This window comes from Lutra lutra, chromosome 16 (genome assembly GCF_902655055.1).
Source record: "Lutra lutra chromosome 16, mLutLut1.2, whole genome shotgun sequence".
NCBI classification, from domain to species: domain Eukaryota; kingdom Metazoa; phylum Chordata; class Mammalia; order Carnivora; family Mustelidae; genus Lutra; species Lutra lutra.
The window spans coordinates 59,872,504-59,892,528 of NC_062293.1; the positions used below are offsets into that span (position 1 = coordinate 59,872,504).

Below are 20,025 nucleotides of genomic sequence, written 5' to 3' on the forward strand. Positions count from 1 at the left end.
CACACAGGCCCGGCACTGATCTCTAAGGTCACGTTCTTCCTGGGGTCTGACCTCTCCTCCCAAGCTTTAATGGAAGCCACACACTTTTGTCCCGGCCCCGAGACTGGCTTCCAGGAGCCTCGTGCCCACTTTCCCACCTACTTCCTCATGGCCCTGGTCCCCCCTTGCTCACTCCCGAAATGCCACAGCTGCCACCGTGCCCTGATTCATGGGTGGCCCAGTCAGGTGACAGAAACCTAAATATATCCCGGCTGGCTGGCCGGCTGGCTTCCTGTGTGTGTGCTCAGGGCCAGAGCTGGAGACCTGTGCTTCCCCTGGGCCTGCAGGAGGCCCCTCGGGGAACAAGTCACACCCCGAGGACCGAGGGGAAAAGAAGGTGTGCATGTGGTCCAGAGAAAGGGGGGACCGAACCCCAAGCCAGAGACGAGGCTGAGAGCTGGGCACAGCATCCCTAAGGAGTCGGTTCCCGCTGGACGTGTCCCCCCCAAGGGGGGCTCTGCAGGGAACCTTCCACCGGCTTCTGAATGCCAGCCGGCTGCGGCCGGAGGACCCGGCCAGGCCCTATCTCTCACTCTCGCCCCTTCACTCATTCAGGCAGCAAGGATCTGCCGAGGCGTCTTCAGCAGAGCTCTGGCTGCAGACCAGGGGGCAGAGACCAGAGCGTGCGATCGCGACGGTGAGTCCTGGGGAGGGGGTTGGGGGTGGGGGTCTATCCCTGTGGCCCCTCACTGCCACCCGCCGCGGACTTGGGACATTTTGATCTCTTCTGTCCTGCTGGCCTCCACCTGATCTGAGCGAAGTAGGGACAACCTCTAGTTCCGGAGTAACCGCATCACGGGGATGCGGCGTCAACACGGGGCACAAGGTCAGGGATTCTGTGAGACCCATGACAGGTGGTGATCGTCTCCTGATGGATGAGCAAGCCAACTCGCTATGTTGGGCTCCGCTGACTGTGGGATGAGGGTAAATAGGAGGTCAGGGATGGGGGTGGGGGAACCAGCCGGGAGGTGTCCCCCCCACCCCTTACCCCCCACCCCGGGAGAAGGGGCACTTGCAGAGGACCTTGAGACACGCATAGGGCAGGATTTAATCTGCCAGGCAGCCCCGGCCCAAGGATTATCCTTCTCACTTATTTTTTTTATTTTTTATTTTAAAGAGTTTATTTATTTATTAGAGAGAGTGAGTGAGAGAGAGAGAGAGCGCATGAGAGCGGGTAAGAGGCAGAGGGGGAAGCAGGCTCCCCGCTGAGCAGAGAGCCCGATGCAGGTCTCAATCCCAGGACCCTGAGATCGTGACCCGAGCCGAAGGCAGACGCTTAACAGCTGAGCCCCCCAGGCACCCCTCCTCCTCACTTTAGTGGTGGGGAAATGGATAGTCCTACATGACGTGTGTTCCAACAAGTATGTTTCCTGCACATGCTCTGGGCCAGACATTGTGCTGGTGGATTCAGAATTGTCCTGGATTCGTTAAGAAATTTGCTCTCACCGCCTGATCTGCCCATTTTTGCTGATTCTGCCATGAATGACAAGATATTTGAGGGCACCTGGCTGGCTCAGTTCCAAGAGTGTGCGTGGGACTCTTGATCTCAGGATCGTGAGTTCGAGCCCCACGTTGGGCATGGAGATATGTACATAAACAAACAAACGAATAAATAAATAAATTGGGTAGATAGAAGGATGGATGGATGGATGGATGGATGGATGGATGGATGGGTGATGGATGGGTGATGGATGGATGGATACATGACATGAAACATTCCTGGGCCTTGGTGACTTAGCCAAGGTGACCCACCAAGTGAAGGCAGACCTAAGTAAGGCTCACACTTAGTTTCCCTCTGGCCTCTGCCCTGTCACTACATAGAAGGTTACTTGGAGCCCAGCAAGGACAGTCACATTGCCCTGGGGCAGAAATGCACTCTGGAAGGAAGCCAGCCCACAGAAGAACCTGGCATTCGCTCCCCTCTGTGGACTCTCCTCTCTGGTTTCTCCATTTGGAATGCTCTCCTGCCCTCGCCCTGCTGACTACACTCATTGTTTAAGATGGAGCTCGGCCGAGTTAAATGACGAGATATGACATGAATTTATGAAGATTAGAAGCCATACAGAAAATATTTACCAGCTGGGCTTTATTTGACAAACCAAAATCTTCCCTACTGGGATAGATATTAGAAGTGAAAAGATTAGCCAGAATCTGGGAGAAGATATTTGTAACCCATGTAGCAGAGGATTGCTATCTGTAATCCATGAAGGGCTCCTGCAAGTGAATGAAAAGAAAATACACCAGTTAAAGAAACTCAGGCCAAATGGATCAGCGACTGTGGTACATCCATTCAGTGGGATATTATCCAGGGACGAGGACAGGTAAAAAGAAACGATCAGACAAGTAACTTATGAGTAAAGAGGTAGTCAGAGAAATGCAAAGTAAAACTTTGTATCATTTCTCACCTATCAGATTGCCAAGGAGCATGCAGTGTTAACCAGTGTATAGCGAAGTGGGTACTTTTTACACACTTTTGGTGGGGTGTAGACTGGCAAAATCGTTTTGGAGATAATTTTGGCAAAAATGTGTTTAAGTCTACCACCACTTCATAAATTCAGCTTACTTACGGGGATGAAGTTTGTTGAGATACACGGGCTGAAGACGTATTATGAAACTCCTGTCAATGCAGCATTTGTTTGAGTGAAGAAGTCGAGTATTAATCAGTAGGGTAATATATAGTGTGTTTATACAGTAAAATAAAATACTGCAAAAATGAATTAGGCCCATAAGTACTAAGATGAAAGAAGTTAGGGGTGCCTGGGTGGCTCAGGGGGTTAAAGCCTCTGCCTTCGGCTCAGGTCGTGATCCCAAGGTCCTGGGATCGAGCCCCACATCGGGCTCTCGGCTCAGTGGGGAGCCTGCTTCCCCCTCCCTCTGCCCTTCCCCCTGATTGTGCTCTATTGCTTGCTTTCTCTCTCTTGAATAAAATTACATAATAAATTACATAATAAATATAACATTCTAAAAAAAGGAAAAATGTTAAATTAAAAAGTAATTTTCGTGTAGTGTGTAAAGCATGTACCCATTTCTCTGCAAGCAATGGTTTTAGAACATCCTTACCATTCTTAGCCATTCATTTTTATGGTATTTTAATCTTTTACCAAAATGAACACTATTGTATAAGTGAGAAAAGTTATTTTACAAAGCTTCAGTGTTTTTTATTTTATTTATTTATTTATTTATTTTTTGCTTCCGTGTTTTTAAAAACTCAGTTAAAAACTTTCTCTTGGGGCATCTTGGTGTCTCAGTGGGTTAAAGCCTCTGCCTTTGGCTCAGGTCATGATCTCAGGGTCCTGGGATCGAGCCCCGCTTCGGGCACTGCTCAGTGGCGAGTCCGTTCCTCTCTCCACCTCTGCTTCTCCCCCTGCTTGTCCTCTCTCTCTCTCTCTCAAATAAATAAAATCCTTTAAAAATTTTTTAAACAAAAATTTATTATTAAATTTAATCTAAGGTCCATCCCCGTTGACCAAGTGATTTACATTATGTAAATGCAGGAAAATATCATTATTTCTCTCGAAGACCTTAAGTTACTACAAAAAGCAAACTCGGCAAAATCCAGTAGCCGGGGAGTACCCTGGGAAGGGTTTGGACTAGCGGCCTTCGCGAATTAGCTGACTTCGAACTCAAAACCAACATTCACATTCTTGAAGGCTGGCATTCCTCATTTGCAAAATGAAGACAGAAAAAAAAAAAAAAAAACCAAACCAAGACCCAAAAAACCAAAACCTGATGTAGGGGCTCTGAGAAGCTGAAGTGGGATTGCTGAGGGCGGAGGGAGAGAATGTCCTGCAGACCCTGCTGTGAGGGCGGAGTCCACGTGGGGTTTGATCTCGCGACCCTGAGAGCATGACTGGAGCAGACATCAAGAGTCAGACGCTCAACCTACTGAGCCACCCGGGTTGTACTCACTTCTGCGACTTAACGATGATCTGAGGGTTCTAGCCAGGGCATAGAGACAGCAAGGAAGGAGGGAGGGAAGGTACATTGCTAGTAATGTAGACTCAAAATCACAAGATTCAAAACTTTAATCCAGCCTTATTTAAAATCAAACGTTACTATTGGCCACAAGAGTATTTGATGAGAAGGCTGGAAAGGAGACACATTTGGCCCAAGTTCGAGCTGTGTTGTCCTGGCTATTGTCCTCCGAGCTAGAGAAGGAAGGAAAAGTCAGTGGTTTTGGAGAGCAGCCCGGTGTGACCAGAGATCTCATTTAGGATTAAACCTTACATGCTCACTTCCTTGCCATCGGGACAGCAGTTTCTCCCAGTGTGTTTACTGGCATTCAAGGACAAGGACCCGGAGAGGCCCCGTGAGATACCCATCTGTCAGAGCACAAGAGCTGTTTTGTTCCTGTTTAATCTCACGGGAATGTAACCTTTAACAGCAGGGCTTGGGGTAACCAGAAAACCGGTAAAGTGTAATTACTAGCACAGACCGTATTTGTTCATTTAGGCTGCAAAGTACACTAGTTATGGGAAACCAAACGTGCTCACATCATCTGTAAGGGAACCCGGTGGTTTTACTATTGCTGACGTGCCATTTTATAAATGACGTCACATGTGCTGTGTAGACATCGGTTGGCTCAAAGGATTCCTGGGAGAGCTGGAGACCCAGGTTGGCCATCTTGGGCTGAGACCCACAACCAAAGGTTTGGCACAGAAGCAGCCCAAGGGGACGTCTGTGCTGCCAGAGGCTGCAGGGACCTTGCTCCCTGCTCACGGGAGGCCAGCACTGGCCTTGCTGTCATGGTTGATGCCACCTCCGTGTCTTCCATGGCTCCTGACCCAGAACTGAAGTCAGTGTGTTTAGTGGCTGGGCTGGGCCAGGTGCTCTGTCCTGTCTGCAAGGGACCCCGTGAGGATGAGTGTCTGGGGTGGGAGGAGGGCTGTGCCCTCCCCGAGACCGTGACGGTGGAGAAGGGGCTCCGCGCGTAGGAAACGAAGGAGAGGGCATGGGTTCTGAGCGGTCCATAAAAATTGGAGAAGTCAAGGCCACTGGTGGGCCCCTGCTGCCGTCTCACTCTGAGCCTGCGCCCAGACAGCACGATGCTGTGGGACAACACGGGCTCCCCGCGTTGATCAAACTCACTTCCCATTTACTGCACCCGCTGAGCTGGCGACACGCCCTGAGTGTGACCATTCATCACCCTCTGAGCAAATTCGTGTTTCTACCTTCTGAGGTTCTACCTTCTGAATTTCTCTCTCCAGCATCTCCCCCTCAGCCCAGTGGCGGTGCTCCCTCCAGAGACGGTCGCATCCAGAGGTTCCCAGCCCCTCTGTCTCCCCAGGACGCTCTGGTTGCCACGACCTCTCAGCCACTCGGGGGTCTCCCCTGCACTGTCCCGTCTTCCACAGGCTGCGCGGTCCTTCCCATGGCTGTGGAGCCGCGTCTGCCCTTCACCTTCAGAAACACAAACGGACAAGAACACGCTCCACGCCCCCTCCCCTGCGGACTCTGTCCCCCACTTCTGTCCTCTTCCCCAAACAAAGCTCATCTTTACAATCGTCTCTTCCTGCGTTCCTCCTCCTCGACTCCAGCTTTCCCGCAAGCCATTCAGGCTCTTGTTCTCACCGTTTTTCCAAGGCCACCAAAGCCCTTGGTCTTGCTGAAGCCAATGTTTGTTGTGTGTCCTGGTGGCGTCTCATTGGACTTCCCCGCAGCCCTTCGTGCTGTGGAAACACTTTCTTCTCGAGCTTCCCGCACCGCACACTCCCGGGCTTTTCTCAACCTGCTTTGCTTCCCCAGGACTCTGTCCTGACGGCCTTCTCTCCTCCACGACCTTCTCTCCCTCCGTGATTTCCAGCCTCCGTGTCCAATTTTTTTTCTCTGTGACTTTTATTATATCTCTCCTTGACTGACTTTGAAAAGTTTTAAGATTACCAAAAAGTTGGATGAATAGTAATTATGAACACCCCTGGGGTCTTCCGTGAAATCCATCAGCCTCTAGCATTTTGCCAACATTTGTACTTTCTGTCTGTCTGTCTGTCTCTTCCTCACCTATCTTCCCACCCCACCCACTATTTTTTGTTGGACCATTTGGAAGCAAGTTTCAATCAACATGATACTTCTCCCTTAAGTATTTTAGCGTGTATGTCCCAAGACTGGAATAAGGATTTTCCTAAGTAATTGCAACACTATCATTCCATCTAAGAAAATTAATAATTAGGATCATTTAATATACAGTGTATATTCAAACTTCCCCAAATCTCCAAATCTCTACAACTTTTATAGATGTTTTTCTCTTACTTTAAAAAAAAAAAAGATTTTATTTGGGATTCCCGGGTGGCTCAGTGGGTTAAAGCCTCTGCCTTCGGCTGAGGTCGTGGTCCCAGGGTCCTGGGATCGAGCCCTGCATCAGGCTCTCTGCTTGGCAGGGAGCCTGCTTCCTTCTCTCTCTCTGCCTGCCTCTATCTATTTGTGATCTGTCTCTCTGTCAAATAAATAAATAAAATCTTTTAAAAAATAAATAAAAATTTAAAAAAATATTTGATTTATTTGAGAGAGAGAGAGAGAGAGAGACCATGAGCGGGGGGAGGGGCAAAGGGAGAGGGAGAAGCAGACTCTCTGGTGAGTAGGTAGATAGATGCAGGGTTTGATTCCAGGACCCTGAGATAATGACCCGAGCCGAAACCAAGAGTCAGATGCTTAATTGACTGAGCCACCCAAGTGCCTCTGTGTGTGATTTTTGGATGTAAAATTTTACGCACATTGCATGCAGTGTATGTGTATACACAAACTCGCTTTTTTACTTGATTATATAGCAGCCATATCTCCAGGTCAAAAAATAGAATAAAATCACAATTTCCATGGAATTTACTACTCCATGGTAAGAATGTATTTCTTTTTTTCTTAAGTTTGTTTGTTTGTTTACTATTTGTTTACTATTTGAGCCCGCCATGGGGCTCGAGCTCATGACTCCAGGTCAAGAGTCCCATGTATGCTTTTCCAACGGAGCCAGCCAGGTCCCCCTGAATGTATTTCATGCAATAAAAATATCCCTATTGATAACCACTGAAGTCATTTGCTGTTTGCCCCATACCATAAACAATGCACAACAAACTTCCTTGTTCTGGTGGGGTGCCGGGTGGCTCAGTCCATTACGAGGGTCCTGGAATCGAGTCCTGCACCAGGCTCCACACTCAGCCGGGAGTCTGCTTCTCCCTCTGCCCCTCCCCCCCCCAACTTGTGCACACTCTCTCTCAAATAAGTAAATAAATAAAATCTTTAAAAACCCCGCTTACTTCTACTGGTGCTTGCAAAGACGTCTTTTACGATATATTTTTGTTGTAGAAAGATTTCCAGCAGTGGGATTGCTGTCGCTAGGTGTGGACGTACTTAAACTATTTTTTTTTTTTTTTTGAGAAACGCAATGGTTTTTATTACTTGTTACTGGTAGAAATACACCAATTTTTTTTTTTGTACTTAAACTTTTAATACATACAGTAAGATCCTTGCACGAAAAGTTATTTCATTTCACATATGCACCCAGTGAGTGTGAGAGAGCTCATTTCTCCGTACTCTCACCAGCACGGCTTCTTCCAGCTTTGTAGATGACCGCAGGTCCGGTGGGAGGAGAGTGTATTTACTTGCCCCACCCCCCCCAGAATCTGAGCCCCTTCCCATTCACTCAGTGACCATGTGTATTTCCCACGGCCGCACATTACGGTTCCTACCCTCGCCTCTTTAATTCCCTGTGATACTGCTCGTCTTTCTGTTGTCAGTTTCTAGGAGCGGAATGGATATGATAACATTAAGTCTTTGTGTATCATTTATATTGCTAGTGTATGTCTGAGCTCTTTGCCACATGTTCTGGATAATATAGTTTGTAACTGGTTTCAGAAAGGATGACACCAACTTGTATACCAACTTGGAATGAATGCTTTTCCTAGTTCATTGAAATATTCTTCACGCGTGGATAAGTGGCTTTTGAATTACGCCAGTACTATGTTTCCTCCACTGGGATAGGAGTGAATTATAACGTCCCCGCCCACCACCTCCTCTACACAACCCACACCTCCCTTGTCCTTACACACCTAATCCTAAATGTGCAGAAGCATCTGGTACCTATTTGTGCAGTCGAAAATTTTAAAGTTTCAGTACATGATCTATAAAAATAAAGTTGGGGCACTTGGGTGGCACAGTCGGTTAAGCAGCCAACTTTTGGTTTCAGCTCAGATCGTGATCTCAGGTTCAGACGATCAAGCCCCACGTCAGGCTCCACGGTCAGATTCTCTCTCCCTCTCTCTCTGCCCCTCCTGCTTGGGATCTCTCCCTCAAATACATGAAATTAAGAGGAAAATAAAATAAAGTGACCCTGTCAGGGTGAAATGGCTGGAATTATTTTTATATCAGATCCGGAAGATATTTGGGACTGTCCCAATTAAAACACAGATTCTCAAACCCACCAGGAGTGGGCACAGAGGTTCGTACCTGAGCGACGGCCTCAGGTGTTGTAAGCAGGTGTTCTCCCTGGTTGCTCCAAGCACTGATTGCTTCTTTTTTGAAAATCTGCCTTTTATTTTTTATTTTAATTCTGGTGTAGTTAACATATAATGTTATCTTAGTTTCAGGTGTACAACATAGTGATTCAACAGCTGCATACATTACCCAGTGCTCATGGCGGCAAGTGTCCTCCTGAATTCCCATCCCCTGTGTCCCCCATCCCCTCACCCGCCTCCCCTTTGGTGACCATCACTTTCTTCTCTACGGTGAAGAGTCTCTTTCTTGGTTTGTCTCTTTGTTTCTTTAGGCATTTGTTTTGTTTCTTAACCTCCACACAGGAGTGAGATCTTACGGGACGGGTCTTTCTCTGGCTCACTCGTTTCACGCAGCATTACACCTTCTGGTTCCATCCATAGTTGCATCCATCAAAGTTGCAAGACTTTGAGCTTACTTGGTCTTAGTCTTCTTTGCTTTCTGGCACAAAATACGTTTCAGGCTCACCTTCCCTTTTCCCTGCCCCTGCCTGGGATCATCTATGTCTCCAAATATTCCTTCATCTTCTTCTTTTTTTTTTAGTGGGGCATGGTATTTGGATGAACCGGGTGCCAGATGTGTTCACTGCGTCTGGTCGCTTCTAAGCCCTTCCTGTAGATGGAGCAAAAATCATGAGCTCTTAAAAAAATACACATTTTTAGAGATCATACCCTGATATTAACAGACCAATTCATCTTCAACAGATACCGCTGTGCCTTCGTCCTTCTGTACTTGTGCCTTCCTTCTGCTGCCGTGAGAATCCTAGCTCTCGGCAAAATCAACATATTTGTGCATTTGCTCTATCCTATACTATACCTGAAATAGTTTGAGAATTACTCTCTGTATTATGGCTTTTATTACACTCTGATCTATCCTGTGTCCTTTTGTGAGAAAATAAATGCGGATAGAAGCCCTTCCAGGGGCCAAGTAGAAGTCTCTGGAAATCTCCTCCATAGAAGCAAAAATGGTCAAAATCAACAGTTTTAGAACTCTAGAAATTCACCCAAGTCTTGCTAAAACCTGAGAAGGATTTATTGAAGAGAAACAGTGGAAACTAGACAGAAACAGAATGATTTCTGGCATTTTAACTTACTCCGTTCTCATCTCTCCTCTCCTTCTCTCTGCAGTAGACTTGGAACTAAAGTACTTGTGAAAACCACCAGCCTAGAAGCTGCCAGAGGGGCCAGAATTGATTTGAACTTCCCCCAACACAGAAAACCGTCACCATTTATCTGTTGGCAGCTCCTTAAAAATCTCCACTCTCAAGGGCTCGTTTTTATTTGAACTGACTCAGAGCTTACCCTGTGCCAACAGCCCTATCCCCAGGGCATTTGTTGGGGAAAAAAAAACAACCCAACCAGTTGCAATTGGTTAACATCATAGCTCTCCGAGGCGGTAATGCCAGTTGGAGGCAACAAGAGGCCAACCTGAGAACTTGAAAGGAAAAGCTTGGGAATGAGACGTCCGCAGAGGGCTTTGATGATCTCTGACTTACTCTGGGACTTCGAAAGACACCTGCATGTTCAGGGCTGGGGACATGTCTACAAAATGCCCAAGAGGCCCCAGTGTCTACTTGTGACCCACCTTGAGGCCCTGAGCAAGCAGGAAATGAAGGGTAAGGCAGAGTTGGAAGCGTGCACTGGAGCACTGGAGTCCTGATGGGACACACGCACACGCGCACACACACACACACACACACACACACACAACCTCTTGTCAAAGGCTGTGAATCTGCTTCACAAGGCATTTAAGGAAATCTCTAATTATCAGCCTTCGGCTAAACTAATTGGGTAGAGACTTCTCCACTGCACATTCAAGAAATACAGACTTTACAGAATGAGTCCTGAAGAGTCATTACACCAACTGACAACAACAGCATCACAAACAGACAACAAATCCTGGGAGGGGGAATCTAATTTTCAGATACATCATATTATTTAAAAGGCCCAGTTTCAAAAAATAAAATGGAATAAAATAAAAGGCTCAGTTTCCAAGAAAGACAATTATGATTCTTTTTTTTTTTAAAGATTTTATTTATTTATTTGACAGAGATCACAAGTAGGCAGAGAGGCAGGCAGAGAGAGGAGGAAGCAGGCTCCCTGCGGAGCAGAGAGTCCGATGCGGGGCTCTATCCCAGGACCCTGAGATCATGACCTGAGCTGAAAGCAGAGGCTTTAACCCACTGAGCCACTCAGGTGCCCCGACAATTATGATTCTTAATGAGACATTTTTCATGTCTGGACATGAAACTATGTCTGGACATACACAGAAAAAGCAGTCAATTTTTTTAAATTTTTTTTTAAGATTTTATTTTATTTTATTTGACAGATAGAGATCACAAGTAGGCAGAGAGGCAGGCAGAGAGAGAGGGAGAGGAGGAAGCAGGCTCCCTGCCGAGCAGAGAGCCTGATGCGGGGCTCGATCCCAGGACCCTGGGATCATGACCTGAGCCGAAGGCAGAGGCTTTAATCCACTGAGCCACCCAGGCGCCCCAGCAGTCAATTTTTTAAAAAAATATTTTATTTATTTATTTGACAGAGAGGGCACAAACCGGGGGAGTGGTAGGTAGAGAGAGAAGCAGGCTCCTCGCTAAGTAAGGATCCCGGTGTGGGGCTCGATCCCAGGATCTGGGGATCATGACCTAAACCAAAGGCAGATGCTTTTTTGGTACCCCAAAAAAGCAGTCAAGTGAGGCTGTTGCTGAGGAAGTTGGATTTGAATTTACTAGATAAAGGCTTAGAATCAACTTTTATAGATATACTCAGAGAACTAAAGGAAGACATCACTAAAGAACTAAATTACAGTCTGAGAATGATGCCTTGCCAAATGGAGAATTTCAGTAAAGACGTGGAAATTAGGGGGCGCCTGAGTGGCTCAGTGGGTCGGGCCGCTGCCTTCGGCTCAGGTCATGATCCCAGGTCCTGGGTTCGAGCCCCGCATCAGGCTTTCTGCTTAGCAGGGAGCCTGTTTCCTCCTCTCTCTCTGCCTGCCTCTCTGCTTACTTGTGATTTCTCTCTGTCAAATAAATAAATAAAATCTTTAAAAAAAAAAAGACGTGGAAATTATGCAGAGGGACCAAATACAAAGTCAAGCATTGAAAAGTATAGCAACGGAAGTGAAACAATCACGAAAGGTGGCAAGGAGATTTGAACTGGCAGAAGAAAGAATCAGCAAACTTGAAAATGGGTCATTTGAGATCGTGCAGTCTGAAAAACAGAAAGAAAAAATAATGAAAAGTGAACAGGGTCTAAGACTCTAGTGGGACACACACATCAGGAGGAGAAGAAAGAGAAAGAGAATGTTTAAAGAAATAATGCCAGACAATTTCCCAAATTTGATGAAAAACATTAATTTGTACATTCAGGAAACTCAGCTAACTCCAAGTGTGGTAGACTCCAACGGTGCCTACCCAGGCACACAGGACTGTTGAAAACTAAAGCCGAAGAGCAAATCCCGAAAGCAGCAGATGAAAAACGACTTATCGCGTACAAGAAATCCTCAACACTAACAGCTAGCATCTCTTCAGAAATGCTGGAGGCCAGAACTCAGTGGAATGACATATTGGAAGCGCTGAGGGGCGCCAGGGGTGCTCAGTCATTAAGCCTCTGCCTTTGGCTCAGGTCGTGATCCCAGCCTGGGATGGAGCCCTGCATTGGTCTCTCTGCTCAGCGGGGAGCCTGCTTCTCCCTATAGCCCTCCCCCTGCTTGTGTTTCCTCACTCGCTGTCTCTCTCTGTGTCAAATAAATAAATAAAATCTTTTTAAAAAAAGGTGCTGAGGGACAAAGACTGTCAGCTTAAAAATTCCATATCAGCAAAACAATCCCACAAAAATGAAGGAGAAATTAAGACACTCTCAGATACACAAAATCTAAAAAATTTGCTGCTAGCATATCTTCCCTGCAAACAATACTAAAGGGACTCCTTCATGCCAAAATGCAAATACATAGACAGTAATTCAAATCCACACAGAGAAATAAAGAATAACAATAAAGGTAACTACATAGATATAAGACAGCAAACTTTCACTTTTTGTTTCTAACTTTTTTATACTGTTGGAATTAACAGACAAGTGTATAAAACAATAATTTTAAAGTGTTTATATATGTGTTTATAGATATATTAATTTCCTCATATTTTATCAGTAATTACATTAAATGTAAATGTATTAAATAGTCCAACCAAAAGGCCAAGATTGGCAATGGATTAAAAAAAATCATTAAGTACATGCTGTTTCAAGTACCATTTAAATTCAAAGATGTTAAAGGAATGGAAAAGATAATCCCCACAAATAGTCTTCAAATGAGAAGTAGAATAATGGCACTAATACCATGTAAAATGTACTTTAAAGCAAAAATTGCCACTTGCAACAAGGACGGGCATTTTATAATAATAAAAAGGTTAACCCTTTGTAATTATAAATATGTAAGGGCTTAATAAAAGAGCCCCAATGAAGCACAAAATGACAGAATTTAAGGAAGATATAGACAATTCAACAACAATAGTTGGCTTCAATACCCCATTTTCAGTAATCAGTGAAACATCTAGAGAGGTCAACAAGGAAATACATGACTTGGACAACACCATAAACCAATTAGACCTAACACCACCCAACAAGAGCAAAAAACACATTCTTTTCCAGGGCTCATAGAATATTTTCTAGGCTATAACATTGTGTTAGGCTCTAACATTGTGTTAGGCCATAAAATAAGCCTCAGTGAGTTTAAAAGGATTGGAATCGTATCAAGTATGTTCTCCAGCCACAGTGGAATGAAATTAGAACTCAGTAGCATAAGGATATTTAGGAAATTCACAAATATGTGGAAATCAACACATTTCTAAATAACCAATGGGTTGAAAAATCACAAGGGAAATTAGAAATTACTTTGAAATGAATGAAAATGAAAACACAATGTATCGGAATTAATGGGTTATGGATACAGGAGTGATTAGAGGAATATTATGGCTGTAGGTGCATATATTAAAAAGGAGAAATACTTTAAGCCAATAACAAAAAATTATATCTTAGGAAACTAGAAAAAGAAGAGTGAATGAAACCTGAAATAGCCTGCAGAAAGAAAATGGTAAAGATTAGAGTGAAAATAAATGAAACAGAGAATAGAAAAACAATAGAGAAAAATCAACAGAACCAAAGTTGGTTCTTTGAAAAGATCAGCAAAATTGACAAACCTTTCATGAGATTAGGAGCTATAAATAGGGGACAATACTACCAAACTTATAGAAATGTTAGGATAATAAGAGAATATTATGGGCAATTGTTTGCCAATAAATTAGATAATTTAAATGAAATGGACAAAGTCCTAGAAAGATAGAAACTGCTGAAACTGACTCATGAAGAAATAGAAAATACAAATAGATCTATAGCAAATAATGAGATTTAGTTATTAATAAGAAAAAACTACCTAGAAAGAAAAGCCTAGGACCAGATAGCTCCACCGGTAAATTCTATTAAGTGTTTAAAGAAGAATTAACACCAATACTTCACAAACTCTTAAAATAAATATGAGAGGGCACTTCCCCAATCATTCTCTAAGGCTAGTATTATCCTGATACCAAAACCAAAAAAGACACCACAAAAAAGAAAACTACAGACCAGTATTTCTTACGAATACAGATGCAAATTCCTCAACAAAGTACTAGCAAAGCAAAGTCAGCAAAACGTAAAACGTGGGATTTATTCCAGGAATGGAAGACTAGTCAAACACCTGAAAATCAATTAGTATTATACACCATATTGACTTAGATAAAAGGAAAGAATAGGATCATCTCAATAGACATAGAAAGATCATTCAATGAAGTCCATCACCCTCTCTCATTGGGAAAAAAAACACCTCAGTAAAGTAGGAGTACAGTTCCTCAACCTGATAAAGGATATCTATGAAAACCTGTATTTTAGTGATATATGTATGAGCCCCTGAGGTTAGTGGTGTCTGGTGCATGTGAGATGCTGTGTTTAGTGGTGTGTGATGTATGTTTTACCACACGAAACTCTGTGTTTAGTCATGCGTGGTGTGTGCTACTGTGTTTAGTGGTACATCTGTGAGGCAAGTGGTGGATAGTGTCTGTGTATTGTGATATGTGTTTAAAACACTATGTCTGGTGGTATATGGTGGGTGTGATACTTTGTAAAATAATGAAAGCTTGCCTTCTAAAATCAAGAATGATACAGAGATTTGCACTCTCATCACTTCTATTCAAGTTCAGACTGGAACGTCTATCCAGGGCAATTAGGCAAGATTGGAAAAAAAAAAGTACAATTATATTCTCGGACGACATGATCGTATATATAGAAAATCCTAAGAAAATCCACTAAAAACCATTAGAACTAATAAATGAGTTCATCAAGGTGCAGGATACAAAACTAATGTACAAAAATCAGTTATATTTCTATACACTAGCTGCAAAAAAAAATCTACAAATGAAATTAAGAAATCAATTCCATGTACAATGGTGCGAAAACAATGAAATGCCTATGGATACATTTAACAAAAGAAGAGCAAAATTTATACTCCAAAAACTATAAAACATCACTGCAAGAACTTTAAGACAGAAATAAATGGAAAAACATACCATATTCATGGATTGGAAGATTCCATATTGTTAAGAAGGCAACATTTCTCAAAAGGGTGTGTAGAAGCAACATGATGTCGTTTAATAGCCCAGCTGGTTTCTTTGAAGAAACTGGCAAGTTGATCCTAAAGCTCATACGGGAATTCAAGGAACCCAGAATAGCCAAAACAATCTTAATAAAGAAGAGTAAAGCTGGAAGCCTCATACTTCTTGATTTCAAAATATCACATGTATAAGAGACCTGAATCCAGAATATAAAAAGAACTCTTACAACTCAACAATATGAAGAAAAATAACCCAATTTAAAAGTGGGCAAAGGATCAGAACAGACATTCCTCCAAAGAAGACATGCAAATGGCCATAAGCACATGGAAAGATGGTTCGACATCGTTAATCATCAGGGAATTACAGGGGAATACTTCTCAATAAGGTACTGCTTCACACCTACTAGGTTGGCTAAAATTTTAAAAAGAGGAAATAAATACCAAGTGTTGGCGAAGTTGTGGGGATTTGGAACCCTCATACACTGTACAATTATAAAATGGTGTACCTCTTTGGAAAACAGTTTGGCAGTTCCTGAAAATAACAAACACAGAGTTAGTCTATGACCCGTAATTTTACTCAGGGTTCTGGACCAAAAGTAAGATGGAAACGTGTCCATACAACGTGTCCATGAATATCCACAGTGATTTTACATGGAAATAACCCAGATGCTTCTCAAGTGATGAGTGGGTAAATGAAACGGGATGTGTCCATACAACCAATGGAATATTACTTGGCCACAAAAGGAAATGAAATATGGACACCTACCCCAACATGAATGAATCTTGGAAGCATTATGCTTAGTGAAGGAAGACAACACAAAAGAGAACATATTTATGGTTCCATCTGTATGAAATGTCCAGAATGGGAAAATCCACATACATGGAAGACAGAGAAGTGGTTGCCCAGTGCTGGAGGGAGAGGAGACAAGTTGTGACTCTAATGGGAATGGGGTTTCTTCTGGTGTGGTGAAATGTTCTAAAACCGATTGTGGTGATGGCTGTCTATCTTCATGAATATATTGAACAGCACTGATGCGTATACTTTAAAATGGTGAGTTTTGGGGCGCCCAGGTGGCTCAGTCGGTTAAGTGTCTAACTCTTGATTTTGGCTCAGGACATAATCTCGGAGTTGTGGCGTCAAGTCCCATGTTGGACTTGCGCTGAGTGTAGAGCCTGCCCAAGATTGTCTTTGCCCCTCCCTCCCCTCCCTCTCCCCACTTGTGTGTGCTCTCTTTCTTAAAAAAAAATTAAAATTAGGGGTGCCCGGGTGGCTCAGTGTGTTAAAGTCTCTGCCTTCTGCTCAGGTCATGATCCGGGGGTCCTGGGATTGAGCCCTGCATCGGGCTCTCTGCTTGGCGGGAAGCCTGCTTCCCCCTCACTCTCTGCCTGCCTCTCTGCCTGCTTGTGATCTCTGTCTGTCAAATAAATAAACAAAATCTTTAAAAAAATTTAAAATTAAAATAAAGTGGTGTTTTGTGTTATATGGATTGTATTTCAATAGAACCATAATAAAAATTAGGAAATACAGAACATATAGAATTCTTTCCCCATTTTTTAATATAAAACGTTGCACACTGTATACACTTTTGACCTCTGCATTTTTAGCAGCATGTCTTGGTCTTCATTTCATACTAGAGCGTAGTACTCCATTCGTGGTCTTTTATGGCTGCAAAGTACTCAATTGTGTGGCTGTACTACTTTTAACTCAACAGTTTTCCCTTGTAGGTGGTATCTGGAATGTATTTAATATTTTGCTACCAAGGATCGTGCCGCAACAAATAACTTTGTTGTTGTTTCATTTTTTTTTTTTACAGGTGTGTCCTTGGGGTAGCTTCCTATAAAACAGATCACTAGATCTGGGCCGCCCGGCTGGTTCGATCGGTGGAGCCTGCGACTCTTGATCTCGGGGTTGTGAGTTTGAGCCCCTCACTGGGTATAGAAATTACTTAAAAATAAAATCTTAAAAACAAAAACAAAAACCCTTCCTGAGATTACTGGACCAAGGGGTCAATCCATATAAATACATAATTTTGTTAAATATTACCAACTTTTCCCTCCATAGCCTTTGTTCCATTTTGTGCTCTGGACAGCAAGGCGAGAGGGTCTTTTCTCACAGCTTCGCTAATGGGATGGGTTGTCAGCCTCTCGAGGTTTTGTTAGCCAATGGGTGATAAACAGTTTCTCAGTGTGGTTTCATTTTGCGTTTTGATTTGAGTGAAATCGAGCATTTTTTGATATGTGTAAAGAACTTTTGATGATTTTTGAAATGAACTGCGGTGTTTTCTATCAGGTTTTTAGTTTTGTTCTTCCAGATTTTTATAGAGCTCTTTGAGACATTCTGGCTGTTGAGTGTATCTTCTAAGCTGGTGACTCCAAACCATGCCTGTGCTCAGCTCCAAACTCAGAGGCTCAACCATCTACTTGATATTTCCACTTACAGACCCAATAGGCAGTCTTCGGTCTATCATGGGAAAGACAGAATTCTTTATTTTTCCCCCTTGGTAATTCCTCAGCCTGATAAATTATATCCAAACACCCAGCTGGTTTTGTTTTTCTCTATCTCCTCTGATAAAGCCTGGACCAAGCCAGCATCATCTATGTCCCCGACCCCAGCAGCACCTCCCAGCTGGCCTCCCCACTTCCGCCTCTCCCTCGTCCCTGCCCCATAACCCACTTTCCAAACAGTGACCAGGATGATCTCCTTAAAAGTGCAAATCAAATCCTATGGGTCTTCTGTTTAAAACTCTCCAGCGGCTTCCCACAGCAGGTGGAAATCAAAGAACCACAGAGAACACACAGTTCGGTTCCTTGCCGTGGCTTCTCCATCTCACGGACGTTGACTCTTGCCAAGCTCTCCAGTTGTCCCCACCCCGCTGGTCCGCGAGGCTTTCTTTTTTCTGCTGAACGTGCCAGGCTTGTTATACTCCTGGGATTTTTTTTCTTAAAGATTTTTATTTATTTATTTGACAGATCACAAGTAGGCAGAGAGGCAGGCAGAGAGAGAGGGGGAAGCAGGCTCCCCGCCATGCAGAGAGCGCAATGCGGGGCTTGATCCCAGGACCCTGAGATCACGACCTGAGCCGAAGGGAGAGGCTTTAACCCACTGAGCCACCCATGCGCCCCATACTCCTGGGATTTTTACAGGTTTCTCCTTTCTTTGGACGAATGTCATTCCCCTCCACATCTTCCCATGGGTGCACCCATCTTCTCCTCTGGGTCTTGGGCAGAGTCTCCCCATCCCCCATTGCTCTAGTTGATTTAATTCATGGCCTTTCCCTCAACCAGTTGCTGTTCGAAACACGTCTGTTATATGAACAAATTCCCCTTCTCCTCCTATTCCTCCTCTTCCTTCTTCTTTTTTAAAAAACCATTTGAGGGTTGTTTTTCTTGCAACAAAAATAATTCTAGTTAATACATATAAGAATTTATCAACCATAAAATATAGTTAGAATATTTATAAAAATGTATCAACCATAAAAGTGGAGAAATCACGATTTGGGGGCAATTCCTAACCAAAAAAAGAAAATAAATTCAGATCCCTTCCCTTGTACTGTATGAAAAGTTCTTCCTAGTAGATTAAAACCTAACCATGAGAAACCAAAAATATAAAAATATTGGGGAAATTTTGGGAAGACTATTGAGAATCCATTCATGAATTTGGGGGTGAGAAATGCCTTTTTGGAGAAGATAAAAAATGTAGAAATGGTGAAGAGACAGATAAACTGACAATTAAAATGTAAAACATCTGTGAATAAATAAAAATTTGTTATTCAAATTAAAAGACAAACAACAAACTGGGGGAAAATACACTGTATTTAACACACAAAAGATTCATATCCAGACTATGTTAAAAATTCCTCCAAATCAATAATAAAAGGCAAACAACCAATGACAAATGGGCAAAAAGGTGTATCAAATTCATAATAGATGAAGATAAATGGTAACAGAAATATGAAAAGATCCCTAATATTCAGGGATATGGGTCACTAAAATGACATGACCATATAATCTTTCACCCATCAGACTGGCAAAGATTGAGAGAAGCCAGCTTTGGCCCGGACGTTCAGAGGTGACCACGTTCACACACCGTCCGTAGGGATGTACTATGGCGTGATACTTCTGGAGAGTAATTTCTCGCTATCCGTTACAAGGAAGTGTTCGTGACTTTTGATCTGGTAATTCCAGGTGGGTAGGTAAGTCTCTAGGAAAAATCACTCACACAAATGACTAATTAGGCATGCATGTGCTTTTTTTTTTTTCCCCACGTAGTGAAAAATTGTAATTAACCCAACCACTTACCGAACTGGAAAATTATGGGAGAGTTAAAAAGACTAAGGGAAGAAAGCAAGTTCAGAATCATGCGTATGATGTGATCTTATCTATGTGGGGAACATGAAACAGAGGCACGTTTCTGCATGTCTGTGAATGCATAGAAAAATGTCTGAAAGGATTCATGGAAAGCTGATAATCGTCGTTTGCCTCGGGGAGGGGCGTGGGATTGCGTGGGTGTTGCAGGGAGGAGAGGTTGAGGGAGTACTTTTGCTTTATCTGTATTTAAAAGAAAATTATGCTTAGAATTTTACTGGAGCATTTTGACAAAAACAACAACAACAACAAAACAACCTAAGAAATAAAAGGTGAGATAACTTCTGGAGATATTGCTGACAATTCTAAAAATGAGTGTAGTTGATAATGGCATAGCTGTGGGGGTGGGTATTCACTGGTATCTAGCAGACGTGGCTACCCAGCGCCACCGGCAAAATGGCATAAATACACTTTGGAGTCAGACAGAGTTGGATTTGAATACTGGTCCTTTCACCCTGTGACATGGGCAAGTCATTTAACTCCCCTGAGCTCTGGGCTAATAAATGGAATCTA

General features: G+C 43.4%; 1 long non-coding RNA gene across 2 annotated transcripts; it reads left to right on the forward strand.

Annotated features, from left to right (window-relative positions):
* Nucleotides 1-261: 261 nt before the first annotated feature.
* LOC125086756 (uncharacterized) lies at nt 262-19,356 on the forward strand. 2 transcript variants are annotated; one of them, XR_007123260.1, is made up of 4 exons: nt 262-676; nt 9,642-10,129; nt 16,962-17,080; nt 19,171-19,356. It is a non-coding gene; the product is annotated as an uncharacterized LOC125086756 (long non-coding RNA). The 2 variants fall into 2 exon arrangements; XR_007123259.1 differs by lacking the exon at nt 19,171-19,356 and having other exon boundaries at nt 16,962-17,757.
* Nucleotides 19,357-20,025: the final 669 nt, after the last annotated feature.